This window comes from Thermobia domestica, chromosome 3 (genome assembly GCF_964235325.1).
Source record: "Thermobia domestica chromosome 3, izTheDome1.hap1.1, whole genome shotgun sequence".
NCBI lineage: Eukaryota > Metazoa > Arthropoda > Insecta > Zygentoma > Lepismatidae > Thermobia > Thermobia domestica.
The window spans coordinates 142,302,064-142,321,612 of NC_137456.1; positions in this window are offsets into that span (position 1 = coordinate 142,302,064).

Genomic DNA, 19,549 nt, shown 5'->3' on the forward strand with positions numbered 1-19,549 from the left:
AATCCAGCGAAGCGGGTAATTGATGTTAGTATTATATATTATAGCATTAAATTGTCACTTTTTTCTACTAGATAAACATGTTTCTGTATATTCCATTTTATGAAATTCGTTTTATTTTATTTGTTACTACGTGTGTTCCTTCTTAGAACCTGTCCAACAGGAAATATGAAAGAAAAAAAAAAGTAAAAATGAATGCCCATCCACTTTGCCCGATTAAGTAATTAGCAGTGCGAAAGATTTCGTGATTTCGATTTAATAATTATTCCGTTGCTGTGAACTGACTACATGTATGGGGAAATAGGAGACACGTATACAGGTCGTCCATAAAGTCTGTTGCCACCCCGTGTATCTTCGAAACGACTAAGAATATGAGAAAACGCAAAAACCTGTCCATCATTATTTTAAGGGGCTTGAATTTTGAGCTCTAAAAGGACCAGTCCAAACACCCCCATATAGGGGTATGTGTGGTCAATTTGAATATTTTAAATAGCAAAAGGGTCGGGTAATATATCATTGGAACGGTCTCGACAAGAGAAATATTTCGTCGAAAGTTTCAAGTCCGTATGTTGATCCCGTCCAAAATGACTGGGGTTTACATTTCGTGTCCATAAGGTTCGTTGCCACCTCGTGCATCTTCGAAACAACTGAGAATATGATAAAACGCAAAAACACGACCATCATTATTTTAATTGGCTTGAATTTTAATTTATAAAAGGTCCACCCCAGACACCCAAATAAGGGTACGAGGGTCGTGTTTTTGCATTTTATCATATTCTCAGTTGTTTCGAAGATACACGGGGTGGCAACGGACTTTATGTACACAAAATGTGACCTCCCGCCATTTTGGATGGGTCAACATAGGGACTTGAAACTCGGGAAAATATTTCTCTTGTCGAGTCCTTTCCAACAATATATTACTCGATCCCCTTTGCCATTTAAAATTTTCAAGTTGACCCCCACGTACCTCTATATGGGGGTGTTTGGGCTGGACCTTTTATAGCTCAAAATTCAAGCCCCTTAAAATAATGATGGACATGTTTTTGCGTTTTCTCATATTCGAAGTCGATTCGAAGATACACGTTGTGACAATGGACTTTATGGACACCCTGCATATAGCTGTTTCATTGATTAGAGAAATTTACGTTAATAATCTTAGATGATATACCTTTAATTTCTTCGACAATACGAACTGCGGTTTTGAACAGCAGCAGATTCTTACACGACAGATACTAGTCTTCTCCTTCACATAATTACCGCTTGGCGTGCTGGCACTCCCAGGTTTTGGAAACTTTTCCATTATTCTCTTTGCTCGTATTTCCCCTAACATTGACAGTGTAACGAATATAATCAAGTGTACGAAATTTCTCATTTAACGTACCACGATTATGCCTTGTAGGCTAAAAGAAACGGATGATAAATGCAGGTGAATGATCATGAAAGAATTGATGGTATGATATTGTAGAAGGAAACGGGAAAACCGCGAGAAAATCCACGGACACAATGTTGTCCACCTCAAACTCACTTAGTGTGGGATCTGAACATAACATCAGAGGTGAGCTCTTTACCACTAAGCCACAGTGGCTCTCCCCCTATGTCGGTCTTTCTAAACATATCTTCGGTCACAATTAAAAATGCTCAAAGCTCATGTGCTCATTATTGTGAAAGAGTAAATATAACGCTATTTGTTATGTGCTGTGGTATTAAATCTTCACAACTCAATTAAAACTGCAACTTACTTCATGATACGATCATGTTGGAAGCAGTATTTCTTATACTTAATAAATGATGTAGATTGTACTGTAACAATAGATGCAAGCATTCACGAAACATAAATCAATATTTGAACATTGCAACACATTTAGTTACTCAAACAAACAAGCTAATGATTTTCACTCGAGTAATCATGCAAAGACAGTATTTATTCCATCGAACGAACAGATGAAAAAGTTTTATTGCTGTCAATAGCCTACCCAGTGAAACAATGTAATAATGTACGATACTTGTGTTTTAGTTGAATGGAAAAAAACACTTCACAGAACTAATTGTAACTAAATTATTTTTCTCTTTTATTTTTAATTCTGTATTTCCTTGTTTTAATGAATGTGAAAATCACGTCTTCATTTCCTGAACTGTAAACAAATTGGGTAGAATCACATTTACGTTCATACGTTAAGCTCATACCTAGTGGCCCCGCGTAGCGTAGTCGCTAACGCTCTCATATTTGGTGAGAGCCGTCCTGGGTTCGATTCCCGGTAAGAACACTTAGTCAAAAAAGTGGAAAAGCTTTCTCAGGTCAGCCATCCTGAATGAGGTTTTCCTGAGTTTTCTCATTCACACCAGGCAAACAGCGAAATGGTACCTAACATATCGGTCCTAGGGCGCTTCTTTCCTTTTCCTATCATTTCTTCCTTCCTTTCCTCGGAAAGTGTGATCGCCGATGGACGGGCTAACATAGCCATGAATGTCGAAAGCCTAAGAATCTAATTCGTAATCCTAATCCTAAGCTCATCCCTACTTCTTAAAATTCTAGTTAAACAAATTAAAGACAATCATGAGTATAAAAAATTGTAGAAAATTAGCCAGATAGTATCTCTAAAATACTATTATATGGATTAATAATTATTTTCAAAATCCTCCGTATAGTGTATAAATTTGGGTGCTCAACAATTACGACCTCATAAACTGCACATCCAAATAACTGATCTATAATAAAAGGTTTTGAGTAATTTTGAATAAATAAAAGGTTTTGAAACAGTTATTAGTTCATATAATAGCGTTTTGTATGCACTATCTAGCTCACTTTATATTTTTTTATATTCTTGATTGACTAATTTGTTTACTAGAATTGGAAAAAGTGCTGGTGAGATTAATGAAGGGCGTAACGCATTAGCGTGAAAGTGTTCCTACCCAATTTGTTTACAGTTCAGAAAATAAAGATGCGAGTTTTTCATCGAGTACTTTTTATATTGACTAAATTATTATTATTATTATTATTATTATTATTATTATTATTATTATTATTATTATTATTATTATTATTATTATTATTATTAGTGGTGGTGGTGGTATTAGTTGTTCCCCAAAGCCTTCGGCTCGTCTGGAAATTGCCTGCACGCTAGCGAGATCTGTTGATGTCAAGTAAGAGGCAGAGCAGCTGGGAACAACTTAACCTGATTGTGAACTACTAGAAACTAACGTGATTGACAGAGTGAAACATATTAAGTCTATAATAAGGACTAACAATAAATCAAATATTTTCGTCTAGATGTTTATGCAACCCGTAACTAATAAATGTTTTGAAGGTTGTATATAGGTGTTACACACAGACTGAGATCTTTTTGTTTTATAGATAGTATTAATTAACAATAATGATGATTTTTACAGTTGAATTTCATTTTTAAGTCAATGACCTTTACTATATTTTTAGCTAAGTTTCAATTGTTTATTAAAAAGCTTTGTTTCATTGTGTTTGGCTTATTATGTTTAATAATTCCACTTTTTCATTTCCAAATATTCACAGTTAAAAATAATATCTATTGTACCTACTCGTCGTGGGAAGATAACAGGAAAAAGAAGAAATAGAATGCTTGGCCATCTTATTCAGCACTCCGCTTGGATCACCGTGTTGATAGAAGGGAAGACAGAAAGAAAACCAGAAAGAGGAAAACCAAGAATAGAATATCTAGATGCAGTTACGAAGAAGAGACCTTTTCAAAGTATAAAATCTCTCTCTCAAGGGAGAGAGAACTTTTAAAATTTCCAAGTTGCCCACCAAACCTATGATTGAAGTAAGAAAGAAGAAAATTGTACCTACTCAACATACATTTTTTGTTTAAAAAAAAAAAAAAAAACTGAGAGTTACTTGAAACAGAGAGAGCGGGATTATTGAAGAAATTTTATGAGAGCCTATGTTATGATCTCTTTCATTGAGTACGGATTATGTCATAACATTGTCGAATCCTCTACAACAACTTAAAACAGTTAAAAGACAGTTCATTACTAGAATTGCCATTACAATTATTATTATGTCTCTTCGAAGCCAAGTACTAATGCGTGTGCTTTCTGTGTGCAAGTATCTCGATTCAATCCCCGGCGGGGAGCTTGTCTCGAATAAAGCCCGGAGTAGTACCTCGGATCGCACTTTAAGCAATGAATCCCGTCCTATATCCTCAATGATAAAGAAAAGTATTAAAAACTCCGATCAACCGATTAATCAATAATAATCATTACTAAATACTTTGGAACAACGAGGGAAAAATTTTCAGGAAACAAGCCTTATCATTATTGCTTGGAAAACGCTTTTACATTAAATGTTAATTCCCAAAAAACATCCTTTCTCAACTTACTTGCTAAAAGTAATTGCTCCTCGAAAACAAATGGAAGGAAAGAAATATCCTGACCGATAGCGGTATAATCTTTTCAAATGAAAGGCGTTTTATCTGATATTGATTCTACGAAAATATTGCAACGTATTCGGGCAACTTTGGCTTTCATCTCCATTTGTAGTTATTTTAGGAAGACGCAATGTGGTTCCGTAGCAACCTGATAACGGAACAATGATAAAATAAATATTAAATTCTTTGCATGCAATTTGGTGCTTTAAAAAATATCGGTGTCACTTTGTTAATATTTTTTCACCCGTGTCCCTTCCTGTGAAAGTTTATTTAATTAAGTTTATCTGCGGGGAGTAAGAGAAAACTACAAATAAGATAGGGCTAGGTATGTAGTAAAAGACAAAACAATATGTCCAACTAAAGACCAACGATTCATTCAGTCTACTAGGTTTGAACTTCTATACGACATATCTTTAAAAAAATACCGAACTATTGCTGTTCTTGTTTTATTGTTCATTATACAAATTCTTAAGCATTATCCCCTTCAATGAACTTCCCTAGGTCTTAGTGCATTATGCACTACTCCGGAATTGCAGTCCGACGTCATAAAATTGACTATAAGACCTAATAGGAGGTTTATTACACCATAAATGCAAAGTTGTCATTGTTTCTTGACTGCTAGAAATCACTTGCTTTGAATTTCCTCGGCAAAAGGAAACAGCGTCTTATCAAAGTGATTTTAAGTTAGGAAAATAGGGAAATATCTGCCTGGGCCAAGTCAGGAGAACAGGATGCTTAAGGCATAACGGAAGTGCGATGTTTTGTCAGATAGTTCGCAAGTTTTCAATCAGAATTTGAGGGCACGATCCTACACTAGTGTCAACGTTTCCAGCAACCTCAAGAACGATGATTTGCACGAGTTACAGCACGCACAATCTCAACATGTTGGTCGTCTGTTGACATGGAAGATCTTTCAGTTTTTGGATTTTTGACAATCGAACCTATGCCCTTCTTAACTCGCTTAAACCAAACATAGTATAGCGTTCGGCTCATGAAGTCATCCTTGCATGCTTGGTTAAGCATTCGAAATATTTCTGTGGAAGTTTTTCCCTAATTGTCACAGACACGTTGTTCCTCCAACTCCCTCATTGTCCATTTTCCACAAACCCGACGGGCAGGTAATGCACATCGTTACTCAATCGGTAGTTACTCCACAACTACTAACGCATAGATTGGTACCCAATGAAAGGCAATATTTTAGCAAATTATACAGCCAGGTGTGCACCGTCGCTGAAGCACTCCATCTTTAGAGGTTGACACAATTTAAAAGGATAGATTTTTTTTAAAAATATCCCGCATTTATTATATCTCAACTTCTACGTACAGAGTGGTACAGAGACGAGAAATTTCAAAGTAACGCAACTTGAGAATAAACACAGGAAAAACATCTTTTATTGAGAATGTGCATGTATGCAGTATACCGTTTATGTTTTCGTTACAAAATGTCTTTACTTCTTAAAGATGACATCGGAAAGATATATTTCCTTTCTTCGTTCATGTTCTAATAGCCTGTTGTGGAAACTCTGGATGATCGGTGTAGTATGTCTAGGGGAAATGACAATTATTTCGAATTCAATCTTCTGTTTCAGTTCATGGATAGTTGCAGAACATGTACGGTACACCTTGCCTTTAAGATATCCCCAAAGGAAGAAAACGCACACAGGGGATCTCACAAGCCATGGAATGTAGATCTCACAAGCCATGGAATGTAACCATTACGTGAATCGACGCGCCTTTTAAAACAATTGGCGAACGGCTTCCATCGATTTTCGTGCAGTAAGTGACGTGGCTCTTCCACTGAAATTACATATTTTCGATGTGAAGATTAAGATTGTGGAGTGTTTGTAAAGAATGTTTGAAGCACATCTACATATCGAGTGGATGTTACTGTCCTTGAAATGCCATCCTCATGTTCAAGCAAGTAAGGGCCAATGACACTCTGACATGATACAGCACACCATACTGTAACCTTGGAGCTATCTAATGGACGCTCGTGTATCTCACAAGGAATTTCCTGTGGTCAGTAACGGAAGTTCTGTTTGTAAATGTATTCGCTAAGGTGGAAGTGGGCTTCATCTGACATCCATATGTTGTTAAGGAAATTGTCGTCCTCTTTGATTTTAGCCAACATCATTCACTAAACTCCTTACGCGACGCAGGACCTCTTGGATGTGATTTCTACAAAATATGTAACTTATAAGGGGTGGGACTTTAATTTGTGCAGTATTCTTTGTATGCTTCGTCGCCCAATCTCTAGTGCAGATGCGTATTGTCGAACGGAGCGGCGAGGGCTCCTCTCTATGGAAACTAAAACAGCTGCAATGTTCTCTGGGGCAGTGCCGTTCAAACGCCACCTGGAAGCTCCTAATTCAAATCTGAACCGGTTTCTTCAAAATTGTGCATCCACGTTGTAATCGTATATGCAGATGGGACGCGTCTATGACGTCCTAGCTGGTAATGCTGCATGGTAGAAATAAGGCAAGGTAAGTTCATCAGCGAACGCGTCTGCGTCCTACTCGCGCAATGACGTCACCTCCGACACACGCTCGGGATAGGAGTCGTGCTGTCGTCAGCTTGTTTGCTATTTCTAATTTAGATGTCTATTATATTACTGGAATTTTATTCCGGCATCGGAATATATTTTACTTTTTAAAAATGCACATAGGATAAATCAAGTATTTCAATAAAGAATCAAACTTTCACCTCTTTATATAGACAAGTTACCCGACAACCTCTGAAGTGTTGTCCGTGTTTTTTCTTAAATGGTATCCCCAGTAGGCCTAATCCACTTGCATTTGCCAATTAGATTTTTTAAACTAACATTTTAATTCTCTCACTTCACCACTTTCTTCATTTCCTTGTAAAATATTCTTTTGAAGGAAGAACTTTTCAGTTGCTTGTTTAGTTCATTTATTATTATGCATGTTCTAAGCCGGATAAAATATGTTAAAACTTTCGGTTCACACTTATTATCAAATTCATTTTTCATTATACCGTTAATTTTCTAATAATACTCTTTCCTTTGCGGATAAATTCTCTATGATATTCAAGACAATATTTGTTAGCTACTCTGACTGTGTCTAGACGTTCCTTTGATAGAAATGTCAGTCCTCCTTTTGAGATTAATTGTGTCCAGTTGTATTGCAGTCCCTGAAGACGTTCTTTGACAGGGAGCTGTGAATATTTTATTTTAAATTTGAAACCTACCCGCCCAGCTACAAATTGAAGACTGTTCTTCAAGGTCATGCGTATTTAATGAATACATTTGACCTTCATTTTCATTTTCATCTTCTGATGAAACATGCATCAACAGTTGCACTGTTGTATATAATTCATCATGCACTTGCTGTGCGGTTTTTTTTCCAAATACCTTCAATTAATGCAGATCTTACTGTTTCCTGCTGCGTAGAAGATTCAATAAATTGACATTCTTTTTTACCATGGGTAAATAAAACGACAGAATCCTTTCCATTATATATCCTCTTAGTCTGTACTTAAATCCTAGAGACTCCGGATGCTCGTTGCTTGAACTCATGCCTCTGATATAAGAATTTTTTTCTAAACTATCTTAATTTAATTTCCTTGTCAAGAGCAATTTTTCCTGAATACTTTTGTAATTTGATTCTTCATCAAAATGAAAGGAAAAAATAACAGCTGAAATAAACGGAAAAGAATGGACTATATTTCTCTCTTTTTCCCTGATTGATCTAAAATAATTTTAGAAATAATAAGATTATTAAAAAAGATGAAACATGTAGCATATTAAAGGGAGTTGATTAAGAATGAAATTATTGCAGGCCACAGCTATGAAACTATTAAAATAAATTATTATCTATTACCCTGATAAAGAAAATAAAGTTGACATAAATGATGAAAATCATATGAATCTAAATACAAATTTTCATTCCAAAATACTCTCTTGTAAATCACTACTGAATATTAGAAAATAAATACATATGAATTGAAGTTACGTGATTAACTTAGAGCTTCAAAAACCAATACCCAGAAATCGGTATGTAAACTCTAGCTCATGCAGATTATTTATTGAATAACTAGCCTTTGATCAGCCGGGAACTTCGCGTCTAGACTCCTGCATTTGCTTTTCCCACGGTCTTTCACTTCTTATATCGTTAAGTTCTCTAATCTTAAGGGATTTTGAGATATGGCTGTTTTATTATAACAATTGCAACCATTAATATTTCTTCCCTTCACTTTTCCCTTTTAACGGTAACATTAAAAAAAATGCTGAAATATATGATTAAATAAGATGTTTCTACTCTTAAGGGATTTCGGGATATGGCCATTTTATTTTATCAATTACAACTCCAACTCTTTTTTTCTTTTTTCTAAGGAAACATTAAAAAACGCAGAAACATGTCTTAAATTGTTTTAAATTTAATTATTTTACGGTGTAAATTAAAACATAAACACAAATTTTCACACCGATAACTTTAAGGGATTTAGAGATATGGTTTTCTGATTATAACAATTGTAACTTTACCCTGGTTCTAGGGCAACTATCAAAGAACGCTTACATACATATCTAATTGTTTTAAATAAGAAGTCCAAATACTGAGTTTCATGTCTCAAAGCTTACGAGATTCCGAGATATGGACATCTCATTATAATAATTCTAATTCCAACCCTTTCTCATTCCCGCTTCGTTTTTTTCTTCCCATCTAGGCCAAATATACTGTAACAAAACGCTAAAAGATGTGTACAATTATTTTAAATGAGAAGTTCATATACCAAACTGTATGTCTTTAACGTTCAAAGATTCTAGGATATCGATATCTTAAGATAATCATTTCCAGTCCTCTTTCTCCCCTTTCCCTTCGGATTTTTTTCTTTTTTGTGAGACCTATGCCCTGTCTAAATTTCAAGTTTCGAACTTAAGCGGTATGGACTGACCGTTGATCAATCAATCAGTCAGGACTTGTTCCTTTATATAGGGCGATGCACAATAAGTAAATTAATGCCAAAAATATTATTACAAAAGCAGTATTTAAAGTGGTATTAGCAAAGAACACGTTGTGTTACTGTATACAGTATATTCATTCATTTGGTAAAATTCATAAAACTATGGCTGGCATAAGCAGGGTGTGGCCTACAGACTTCTTGGGCCCAACTGCAGATGACAAAATTACGCCCTTCTTCTTTTACAATTGCTTAAATTCTCCTGCTTTGGAAATGAATGGAAGTTGGCATTCTCCTCACCAACTTTTCTATTTCGTGAGTTTATTTTACAGCCGTACACAACGCGTAAGGGCATTGCTAAAGCTTTCAAAGTCAATGTAACAAATACAGATGAGTTCTATTTATACAATATGTACAGTACAAAACATACAATAATATTTACACATAGAAAATGTCATTAAAAACAAAGAAAACGTAGAAAATCAACAAAAATACAACTAGTGACCTGTCAACTGAGAGGGCGCGACAATAGTGTCTTGTTCGGAGGGTCATTGATTAGGTGTCAAAGGTGACGTCACGCGAACGAAGAGGCTGCTCGTGGGTTTACCTTGTCTTAGTTCTACCATGGTTCTACCATGGTAATGCTGTAGAGATACTCTGCGCAGCGGTCAAACTATCACCCTACTTGTAAAACGCTCTCACAGAGATAGCACGCTCCGCGTACTGTACGATTACAAAATGGCAATGGCTTCACAATTACCACGCATTGGTTCCGAATAACTATCGGTACTACAGTGTTACCAACTCTAATATTCAAAATTTCCTGTTTCCATACTCCATCCTGCACAACCAGCAAACTGAGGTGATTCTCATTGCGCATCTGATTCTTTTGCAAAATCTTGTATACATTTCCGAAGGAGTTGAAGTATTTCTTATGCAGTTTTTTTTTAAATTAAATTAGTACAGTAATAACAGCATGTAACTAATTTCCGACACCAAATAATACGATGTGATAAATACCAACGAAATTCAGTATTTAGTGGCCTACTAGATGAGTCAATTTTCGTAACGACCTAAGCTACAATCTCTGAGAGAGATCTCCCGGCTGGTCGAGCTGGAAAGGAACGGTAAATTCTAACCAACCAACTTTCTGAATCGAAGTACAATATCACTACGCCCTTTCGAGATGAGACAGTCTCTTGCCTCGTAGGCAAGTCTACCAGTACTTCAAAACAATAAACTATAATTGATACCAAGAAATCAGAACAGATATAACGGTGCTTACCAACAAAACCAATCATTATTATCACCAATAAATATAAAACAAGAAAATACAAAGTCTTTGATGAATGAAGTCCCAATAGATTTGATGGTTAGTTAAGTGTAATAATTAGTAAGTATAGAGGGTGATTTTTTTTTTTAAAAAAAATGTGAAAATATGGAAGAACAGCAGTAAAATCAATCATTACCTCAGTTACAACTGTTGTTCCTCAATGCACTGTGACAAGAAAAGAAAAACAGATAAATGTAAAGCATTTCTAATAATGCAACAAAAATCAGTATCTCTTGACATCTGTGATATGAGGAGAAAGTTCTTTGGACAACTTTCCAACAATCTGTACTTGCTAGAAACGGCCACCCGGTTACTGAGTAAAAAACCGCTTTAAAGCAAGATTATTATTATTATTATTATTATTATTATTATTATTATTATTATTATTATTATTATTATTATTCCACCACTGGCACACTACCGACTTTGATTATTCGCCACTGTTTTCAGGTAGGAATACACCATACAGTCCATTAATTTTCGATCTTAGTCCGGCCGCCTATTGACCAGAGAACAGGACAGCTGAGTCGAAGTGTAGTACTGTTAGCAATGCAATAAAGCCTTGTAGTACACTCGAGCGCGTAGTAGACAAAGCTCTCCCCACCATTGTGATTCAGACAGATAGTCAATGTAGTCAGGACACTCTCCGAAACCTCTCCTGCCTCCCTCTTGTGTAGGCTTGGCTGTCCTGGCTTTGATGAATGTGCGGCCGGCCTCATTCTCTCCTTCTCTCTGTTTCCTTACTTCTTTCACATCTTTCAGAATACGTTTTCTTCTTAAACCAGTTCTTATATGTCTTCTCTTTCGCGTCTACTATATTATGACCAGTCTTGGGAAGTAACGTAACGCAAGTAACGCGTTACTTTTTAAGTAACGTTTCCTAGTAACGCGTTACATTTTTTTCCAAAGTAACTGTAACGGTAACGCGTTACAAATTTTTAAGTAACGTACCTAGTTTGCGTTACTTTTTTCGCGTTACATTTCGGGTGAGTAACTACAATATATGTATTCTTATTTCTTCGGAAACAAATGTTTCTTTTCCGTAAGTGAATTTCTCAGAATGAAACACTCGAGCATGAACTACGTATGTCAGTGACTGACAGTCACCGACACACAGAGAAACCGCTAAGTTCGTAGTGCCACTTGCTGCTTTTGGAAGCTGAGGACAGCCTTAGGGAAATCACATGTACAGATTGCAAGCACCTGGAAGATTCTGTCGTAGATTTTGACAGCTTCAAATCAATACATTCAGTGAGTGAACTAGGAGTGCAATGATACCGGTAGACTATTTTACTTTGATTGGTGTTGTTTTTATAAAGATGGAGAACGAAAATATTTTACTGTTCGAACATTTGAAAGAATTTTTTTTTTCTTAAGAACTGAGGATGATGGTGGATAGAATTTAAAAGTAAAGTGTCTGAAGTGCCCCGGCGGGAAATATATATCAACAACTAGGATGCCATAATTAACGATATACAATAAGGAGGTAATATGAATAAACTGTGTTCTGATGAGCAGGTCTACTTTATTACTAGAAAATAGTTTACTGATGGTATGTAATATTGGAGTTCTTTCAGATCAGTTTGCTTATCCTAAAGTCCCGTTGATTATAGAGTTTGAAATTAGCTTTTAAAAGCATGTATCGATTTTAGAGTTACTGGCAAGTTTTGATTCACCCCTAATTCATGTGTTCTCAATTTATTACATGTAGTGTAATGTTCCTCTATATTCTGTATTTTTAATTTTACATAACAACATTGTTATTATTATATAATTAGTTTAGCAGAATAATGATTAGCAACTATTTTTCTAACGCATAGGGATGAGCACGAGTCAAGCTAAAACTCGGCTCGACTCGAATGCAAATCGAGTTTCGAGTCCAGTCGAGTTTTATAAATGGCTCGTTCGTTTTAACTCGTCTTGAAATCATGGCCTGATTAGACTGGAAAGCGAAAGCCATGAGAAATGAAAGCTAAGCAGTAATATGGAATACTTTTAGTGTTGCTCACGAAAGGGAACACTGCTCGCATCTCGTCTCGTCTCGATAGTGAGACCACAAGATATTTTTATAACAAGCTTAGCACGGCTCGGCTCAACTGAGAAGATGGCTCGAGCCGGCTCGCTTGGGGGTGAAACATCGGCTCGAGCTGGCTTGGTAGGGATGAGCCATCTGCTCGATTCGGCTCAACTGAGCCAAGGGCTCTAGCTGAGTCGGTTGGGTGACCTGTTGGCTCGGCTCACTTCTCGGTTCCGGTCGATAGTGAATGAGCTGTAAGCCGAGCTGCTCCAGCCGTTGACAATTCTAAACCCGGGACGAGCAGTTTTGAAGATATTTGGCCAGTGCCCTATAACTTTTAACAGTGTTTGGCTCGAGCCCGAATACTCAACCTAGACCCTCACCCAAATTCAGAAGCTCGTGAACAATGTCCTTGACTCCTAGACTTCACGACTACCGAGGTTGGCAATCAACTAGTTTTAGTATTCAAATACAAACCGCTTATCTTTCATGTTTATATACAGTGTTGTTATAATTAATTATAATAAGTTGTAGTAGTAGTAGTAGTAGTAGTAGTAGTAGTAGTAGTAGTAGTAGTGTCATTGATAATAATTATATTGTCTATGTAATATACTTGAAGAATGTATTCGAAACACACATCGGATTTGGCTCGACTCGACTCGAAATTCGACCCCAATTCGAGTCGAGTTGAAGGAAATTTTTCGAGCCGAGTTTTCGGGTCGAGCTCAAAGATGTTTGTTTCTAGTCGAATCGAGTTTCAAAGAAAACTCGCTCGTGCCCATCCCTACGAGTAACGCAGTATGGCATTTTATCAATATTACATTATATGAAAATGTTCATATATCAAGTAATAATTTGTCCTTGCATTTAAATAAAGCGTTTCAGAACGTGCAATAATAATAATAATAATAATAATAATAATAATAATAATAATAATAATAATAATAATAATAATAATAATAATAATAGCTGGAGTAATGGTAGTACGGAAAATTGAAGCAATATTTTTTTTCACATATTTAAAGTTTCGGACCTAAAAGTAACGTGTTAGTAACGCGTTACTTTCGAAGTAAAGTAGCAGTTATTTTTTTGGAGCAAGTAACGCGTTACATTTTAAGAGAAAGTAAAGTAACTTGTAACGCGTTACATTTTTACAAGTAATTTACCCAACACTGATTATGACTAGTATTCTTGTTTTCTCCAATTCTTTCGATCATTGTGTCATTATTTTTATCAATGCACCCGACTAATACTCTACATTCTTCATCTACTGATATTTATTTAGGGTTCTTAATGAAATATCGATCATTAATATGGAACAAGATTATTAGAGCTGCTTTTTTTAAATTGTTTTCTTTACCCTTCCATAAACTACCCTTATTTTGGAACATAGAAAGAATTTTTAAAAAAGTGGAGATCTTTTAAAAACCTCAGGTTTAAAGTTCAGCCCAGATACGTTGAACGGTATGGACTCTAGAGTGAGTGAACGTTTGGACGAGGGTACGAACAGATAGACAGACATTGGAATATAATCTTTTCGGTATGTATGGCCATGGAACGTGTAGATTCTTTGAAATGTTGAATTAGACTTTTTTTTTCACGATCACTACACTTTCTCCCATCGTCGCTCAAAAGGAAAAAGGAAATCAAAATATACAAATAAAACAAATACAATGATAAATATATGAATGAGTCGAAACCCAAAATCTACAGTAAATTGTCGTATACATGAAGAACTGCAAACAGTGCAAATTCAAACTAAATATTTTCGTACCTGTCTATGTGTAAAATTTATAAATTTCTGTGTATGTTGTTATAAGATACATAGGACCTATATGTACGTATATTAATTCCTGAAATGACCAGAATTTATGTCCAAAATCCAATGCATTAAAATAGTGCATAATTCATTATAATTTGAGAAAAATAAGTTAAAGCATAAATATGGAAAACATTAATGTTAAGTGTTTCAACCACTGTATCATAGATATTTAGTAATCATTAACGTGCCATTTGCCGTAAAGTGATAGTTTCCCCAGCACAATGGTTCTCACATTAAGTCTTCATCTTTACGTAGGTATTATCCGCTTTAATACCGCTAATCAATGACGGTATTTCTTCCTCCTCTCTGATCTCATCTATTTTATATCTATCTTATTCACACGTTTCTGAGAATACAGTTTCTTCTCTAAGAAGTAGCTTAAATTGTTGCCAATAAATCAATAATTGGAGTTTTGATAACATGACACTTGAATTAACAGTTATTCACTTACAGTGATGCATTGTTTCCGTTTAAAATTAATGTCAAAAATCATATTTGATTTTTTTTTTTTTTCAAATATATACCTGACAAAATTTAAAAACAAAAAGAGTCTTTCATACTCGTGTTCATATTTGCAAATGAACTTTTCTTCTTTTTCCTTATGTCTATACACAAAGACCGTATTTACTCGCAGATAAATGTCCTTTTTTTTTCAACAGTTTTGCTCTCAAATTTTTGGAAGACTTTTATAATTGCTGTTCAATTGTTGTTTATTTCTTGCATGTCATGTAAGAGAATTAACAAAGGGGGAATGTAAAACATAACTCTATTGTCAAGCACAAATAACTGTCATTCTTTGATTTTCCTGTGTGAAAATACCATAAAAATGGAGTACAAAAATGAGTTCAAGATGTTTAATTTTTCACTTCATAACACTTCATGTACAAGTCTAAGTTTGTGTTTTTCAGGATAAATAAAAATGCTATTTAACTCTCTCTTGGGTGGTACAGGGGGTGCTTATATCAGCATATTAAACGGATTCTCAAAATAGATATTATTTATTTATTTATTTATTTTTTAGAGACGTGCTTATATTCGACTAAATACGGCACAGCAATCATCCTAAAGTTCTGAATATACGATTTTCTAACTAACCAATTGAATGGCTCACGGAAACCAAAGATTCATCGCCGTAGAAAAGTCTATCCTTTCAAAACCAAACCATTCTGAATTATTATTACCCACTCTGCTAGCCTCCCTTTTTTTCTTGGTTCACTGCCTGTGAATTCAGCAGTGGAAACCAATAATTGTGTGATTTCTGTCCTTTGCCAGCTTTACAAATCCAAACCGCAAACCTAACATTGCTCGAACTCCTACAACTCTGCTCCAAGACAAATAATTTTCAAGAAAAAAATATTGATAGCAGAAACACACATCAGAACCTTTCGATAATGATGTCTCCAAACTTTTTGAAAACAATATTTCTTCCATTAACCTCTTTTCTTTTACGAACCCACGATACACTGTTAAATAAAAACACTAAAATGTGTCTGTGGAATCATTACACTGCAGGCAAGAAATGAAGATTTTTTTTAAACTACGGGATTTTTTTAAAAAAATACAAGGCCACTTCATTAATTCTACGTTTCACATTATCTGAATGCGATATTTTTTCCCTCTGTTCTCATACTTTGGTTGCCTTAAGTATGAAAGGTTTGATAAGTCTCTCACCAATATTATAAGTTTTCTTTTCAATCTTTGGCTATTAGAAGAGAAAGTTTATATATTGCTTTCACCACCTTCTTATTATACTCATGAAAGTCCAAAGGAATTCAACCTCATACGTTTCAGTGAATTTCTTTTCATAATAAAACAAGCTTTAGATTTGTCTTGGAGAGCTGGATGTATTGTTGACAAAAGTATTTCCAATCGGACGCAGCGGAGAGCATCATTACTAAGAACAGCATGGCATATGCACACTGTGGTAGTTGCGTAGAATTCAGTGGCGGCGTAAGGCAAACTGGGGCCCGGGGCCAGTGAAGTAGATCGGGGCCCCTTCTCGAACAATCATGATTTATCCATTGCTATTTTTGACATTCATTTTCATACTTATTCTTTCTGTTTACTCCTCCTCCCCCTTTTCCGTTGGTGTGTGTGTTTAAACCACCTTAATTTAGAATATGTTAAATAAATGGGGGTGACATTCAGCATATATATCATATATATACAGTATATATTCATTTTTAAACAAGGGGCATGACAGAAAAATGATTAGGGATACAAGTGTAACGGAAACTACAACCCATGACAGAAATGACATAATCTTAAGAAGAAACAAAACATAACAACAAAGAATCCAGAATTTATCCGACACCTAAGTTATACTATTCTAGGTTAAAAGTGTACTGTAATTAGGTAGACTAGCTCAAGTTATGCTCCTAATAATACACTTAGAGACAAATTTACGTACAAAATGTAACAATGAGCTGATATTGAAAAATATGCAAATAATAATATAACCGATGCGATTTCTAAATGTATGTTCTCAGTTTTCTATAGAATTTTCTTGTTCGGTTCTCGCCTTTGGTGTTTGTCCTGTCCAATTTGTCATATGATTAAGTTTATTCATAGTCTCTCACCTGTCTGAGTTTACGCTACATGGGTTTTATTTGATTAAATTTTTCTCATACAATTAGCCCCATTCACTTTAACATTCATTTTCTCTCCAGTAATAACACATGATTCTTTTTTTTAATCGAACTAGTAAATAATGGTTAGAATAGATTTCTCTCCTGTGTGTCTTCTTCATTTATCTTTTACTAGGTTTCTCCCCAGTGATAATATACGATCTATTTAGTGCACTGCTTTTGCCGAAATATCAATAAATAGTTAAGCATTAAAATCTTTCTCTCCTGTTTGTTCTTTTTACTATTGTTTCCAGATTTCACACTTGTTTTATGATAACATTATTTTATATTTAATAATTCAGTCATATTTATATTCTGCCACTTATGATTGTTTCCATTACCACTTACTAACACTTAGTATTAGAATATACAGTAACAAAAAATCCTGAATGTATTGAACAATTGGGGATAGGGCTACATCATAGATTAAATATGTGAGCACATAATTCTACTATGGGTTGTGTACCATCCCACTTTTCATTACCACCCATCACCAGTCAATTGACAGATCTTGGCGGCTTTTTATTATTGTTTTGGTATTTTTGTATTTTTATTGTCTTAAGTTGAAACATGAAACTACTTTCAGCAATAGTTCCACTACCTTATTAGCCTGTGTTCCGCCAGCATTCCTTGCTTTAGTAGCTGCGAAAGTATCAACTATATTATCAAAATCCAAAGTAGACGCTATTCCATTATCAATAGAAAGAATGTCCAGATTCGTGTCTTTCGTGACTCGTATTGGAGCGTAAGTATGGTCTTATCAGCTTCATTTTGCTGAAAGACCTTTCAAATGATGCGACAGATACGGGTTGTGTTATCAAAATCTGAAAAGCTGTTGCCAAACTTTGGTAAGTTTCAAGCTCCATTGAAAATACATATTTCAGTATACCTTGTGGGGAAAAGTCAAGTTGTCCTTTAGGTTTCTAAGCACACCTTAGTGAACGGATTATATATAAACAATTCTATGCCATCCAGGTCATTCGGTTAGAACAAAACCAAATCAGAGCAACAAACATGTTTTTAACCTTTTCTCGCTCTCATCATGTCGCTGCTGCACAAAGTTGGCAAAGTAAGAAAATAGTTCTATTTTATTTCTATCTAAATATCGAAGGAAGCAATATAACATAATTCACGTTTTTTTTTTTTTTTTTTTTTTTTTTTGAACATTCGAACACTGTTTTCCTATTGTACATCTTATTCACTCTAAATTTGTGGGCTGAAGTGTAAATTTGTACGCCAAGAAACAAGAGCAAAAAAGGAGAAACTAGCTAAGCAAAAGAGTTTCGCTCGCTGAAAATTCGACTTGTAAAAGACAAAAGAAAAAGACAGAAGGAAAACAAGCGAATCAGCAACTATAGCATTTGCACCAAAGAGCTTTTAGTTAGGAACAGAATGCTAGTACCCTAATATAAAGGTAACAAAGAAAGTTCTATCATTTTTTCACCAACCACACTGAACATCGATATGTCACCTAAGACGTACCTGGAAAATCAAAAATAGTCCCCATCAGTAACGATGACTTTCTGCCAACGTTCTGGAAGGCCATGGATTCTATCGCGGTAGAACTTGGTGGGCCGTGAAGAGAAGAAGGTATCAAGTGCATTTTGCACCTCTACTAGGGATTTGAACTGCGTCCTCTAACATGATTGTCCAAGGAATGGAACAAGTAATAATCGGACGATCCAATGTCCGAGGAGTGTGGCGGATGCAATAGTGTTTTTCATCCAAGGAATAGAATGGTGTCCTGGGTCATCCTAGCCACGTGGAGCTTAACGTTGTCCTGTAACAAGGAGAAAACCTTTGTGATTCAGAAGTGCTTTCTCCAGAGTTTTGAGTTTTTCTTAAACACTGCTCAACTGCTGACAGTACACAGTTGCATTGATGCTTTGACCAGCTGGTAGCATTTCCCGATGCACGATGCCGTCAGCAGTCCACCAAACACACAGGAGGATCACTGGTTCACTGGACCACTGCAGTGCTGGTTTCGGCTGTTTTGGAACCGGTTCGTGGAATGCTAACCAATGACGACGGCGCCGTGGAGCTTCGTACAGGACCCACTTTTCATCACACGTCAATATCCTGTCCAGAAATGGCTCCTTCCTCAGACGAGACAGCAAAGAAACACAGGTGTCTGCTCGCGTTGCTTTCTGGCCCGGAGTCAAATCATGTGGCATCTGTCTACTCAACTTGTAGTGCTTCCCAAATTGATGGAGGTGCTGCCGAATGGTTTCTCCACTCACACTGAATTGTAGTCCCAATTCCTCACATGGCTGGCCACTGTTCGCTTCAATTGCTGCTTGAAGATCTTAATTTTGTACATGTGTTGGCCTTCCGGCACGTGGTGCATCTTCGAGTGTTTCGTCACGTCCTTAAACTTGTTAAACCATTCCTGTTCTGTCCACGTAGTCACGACACCCTCACCAAAGGCCTGGCATGTCT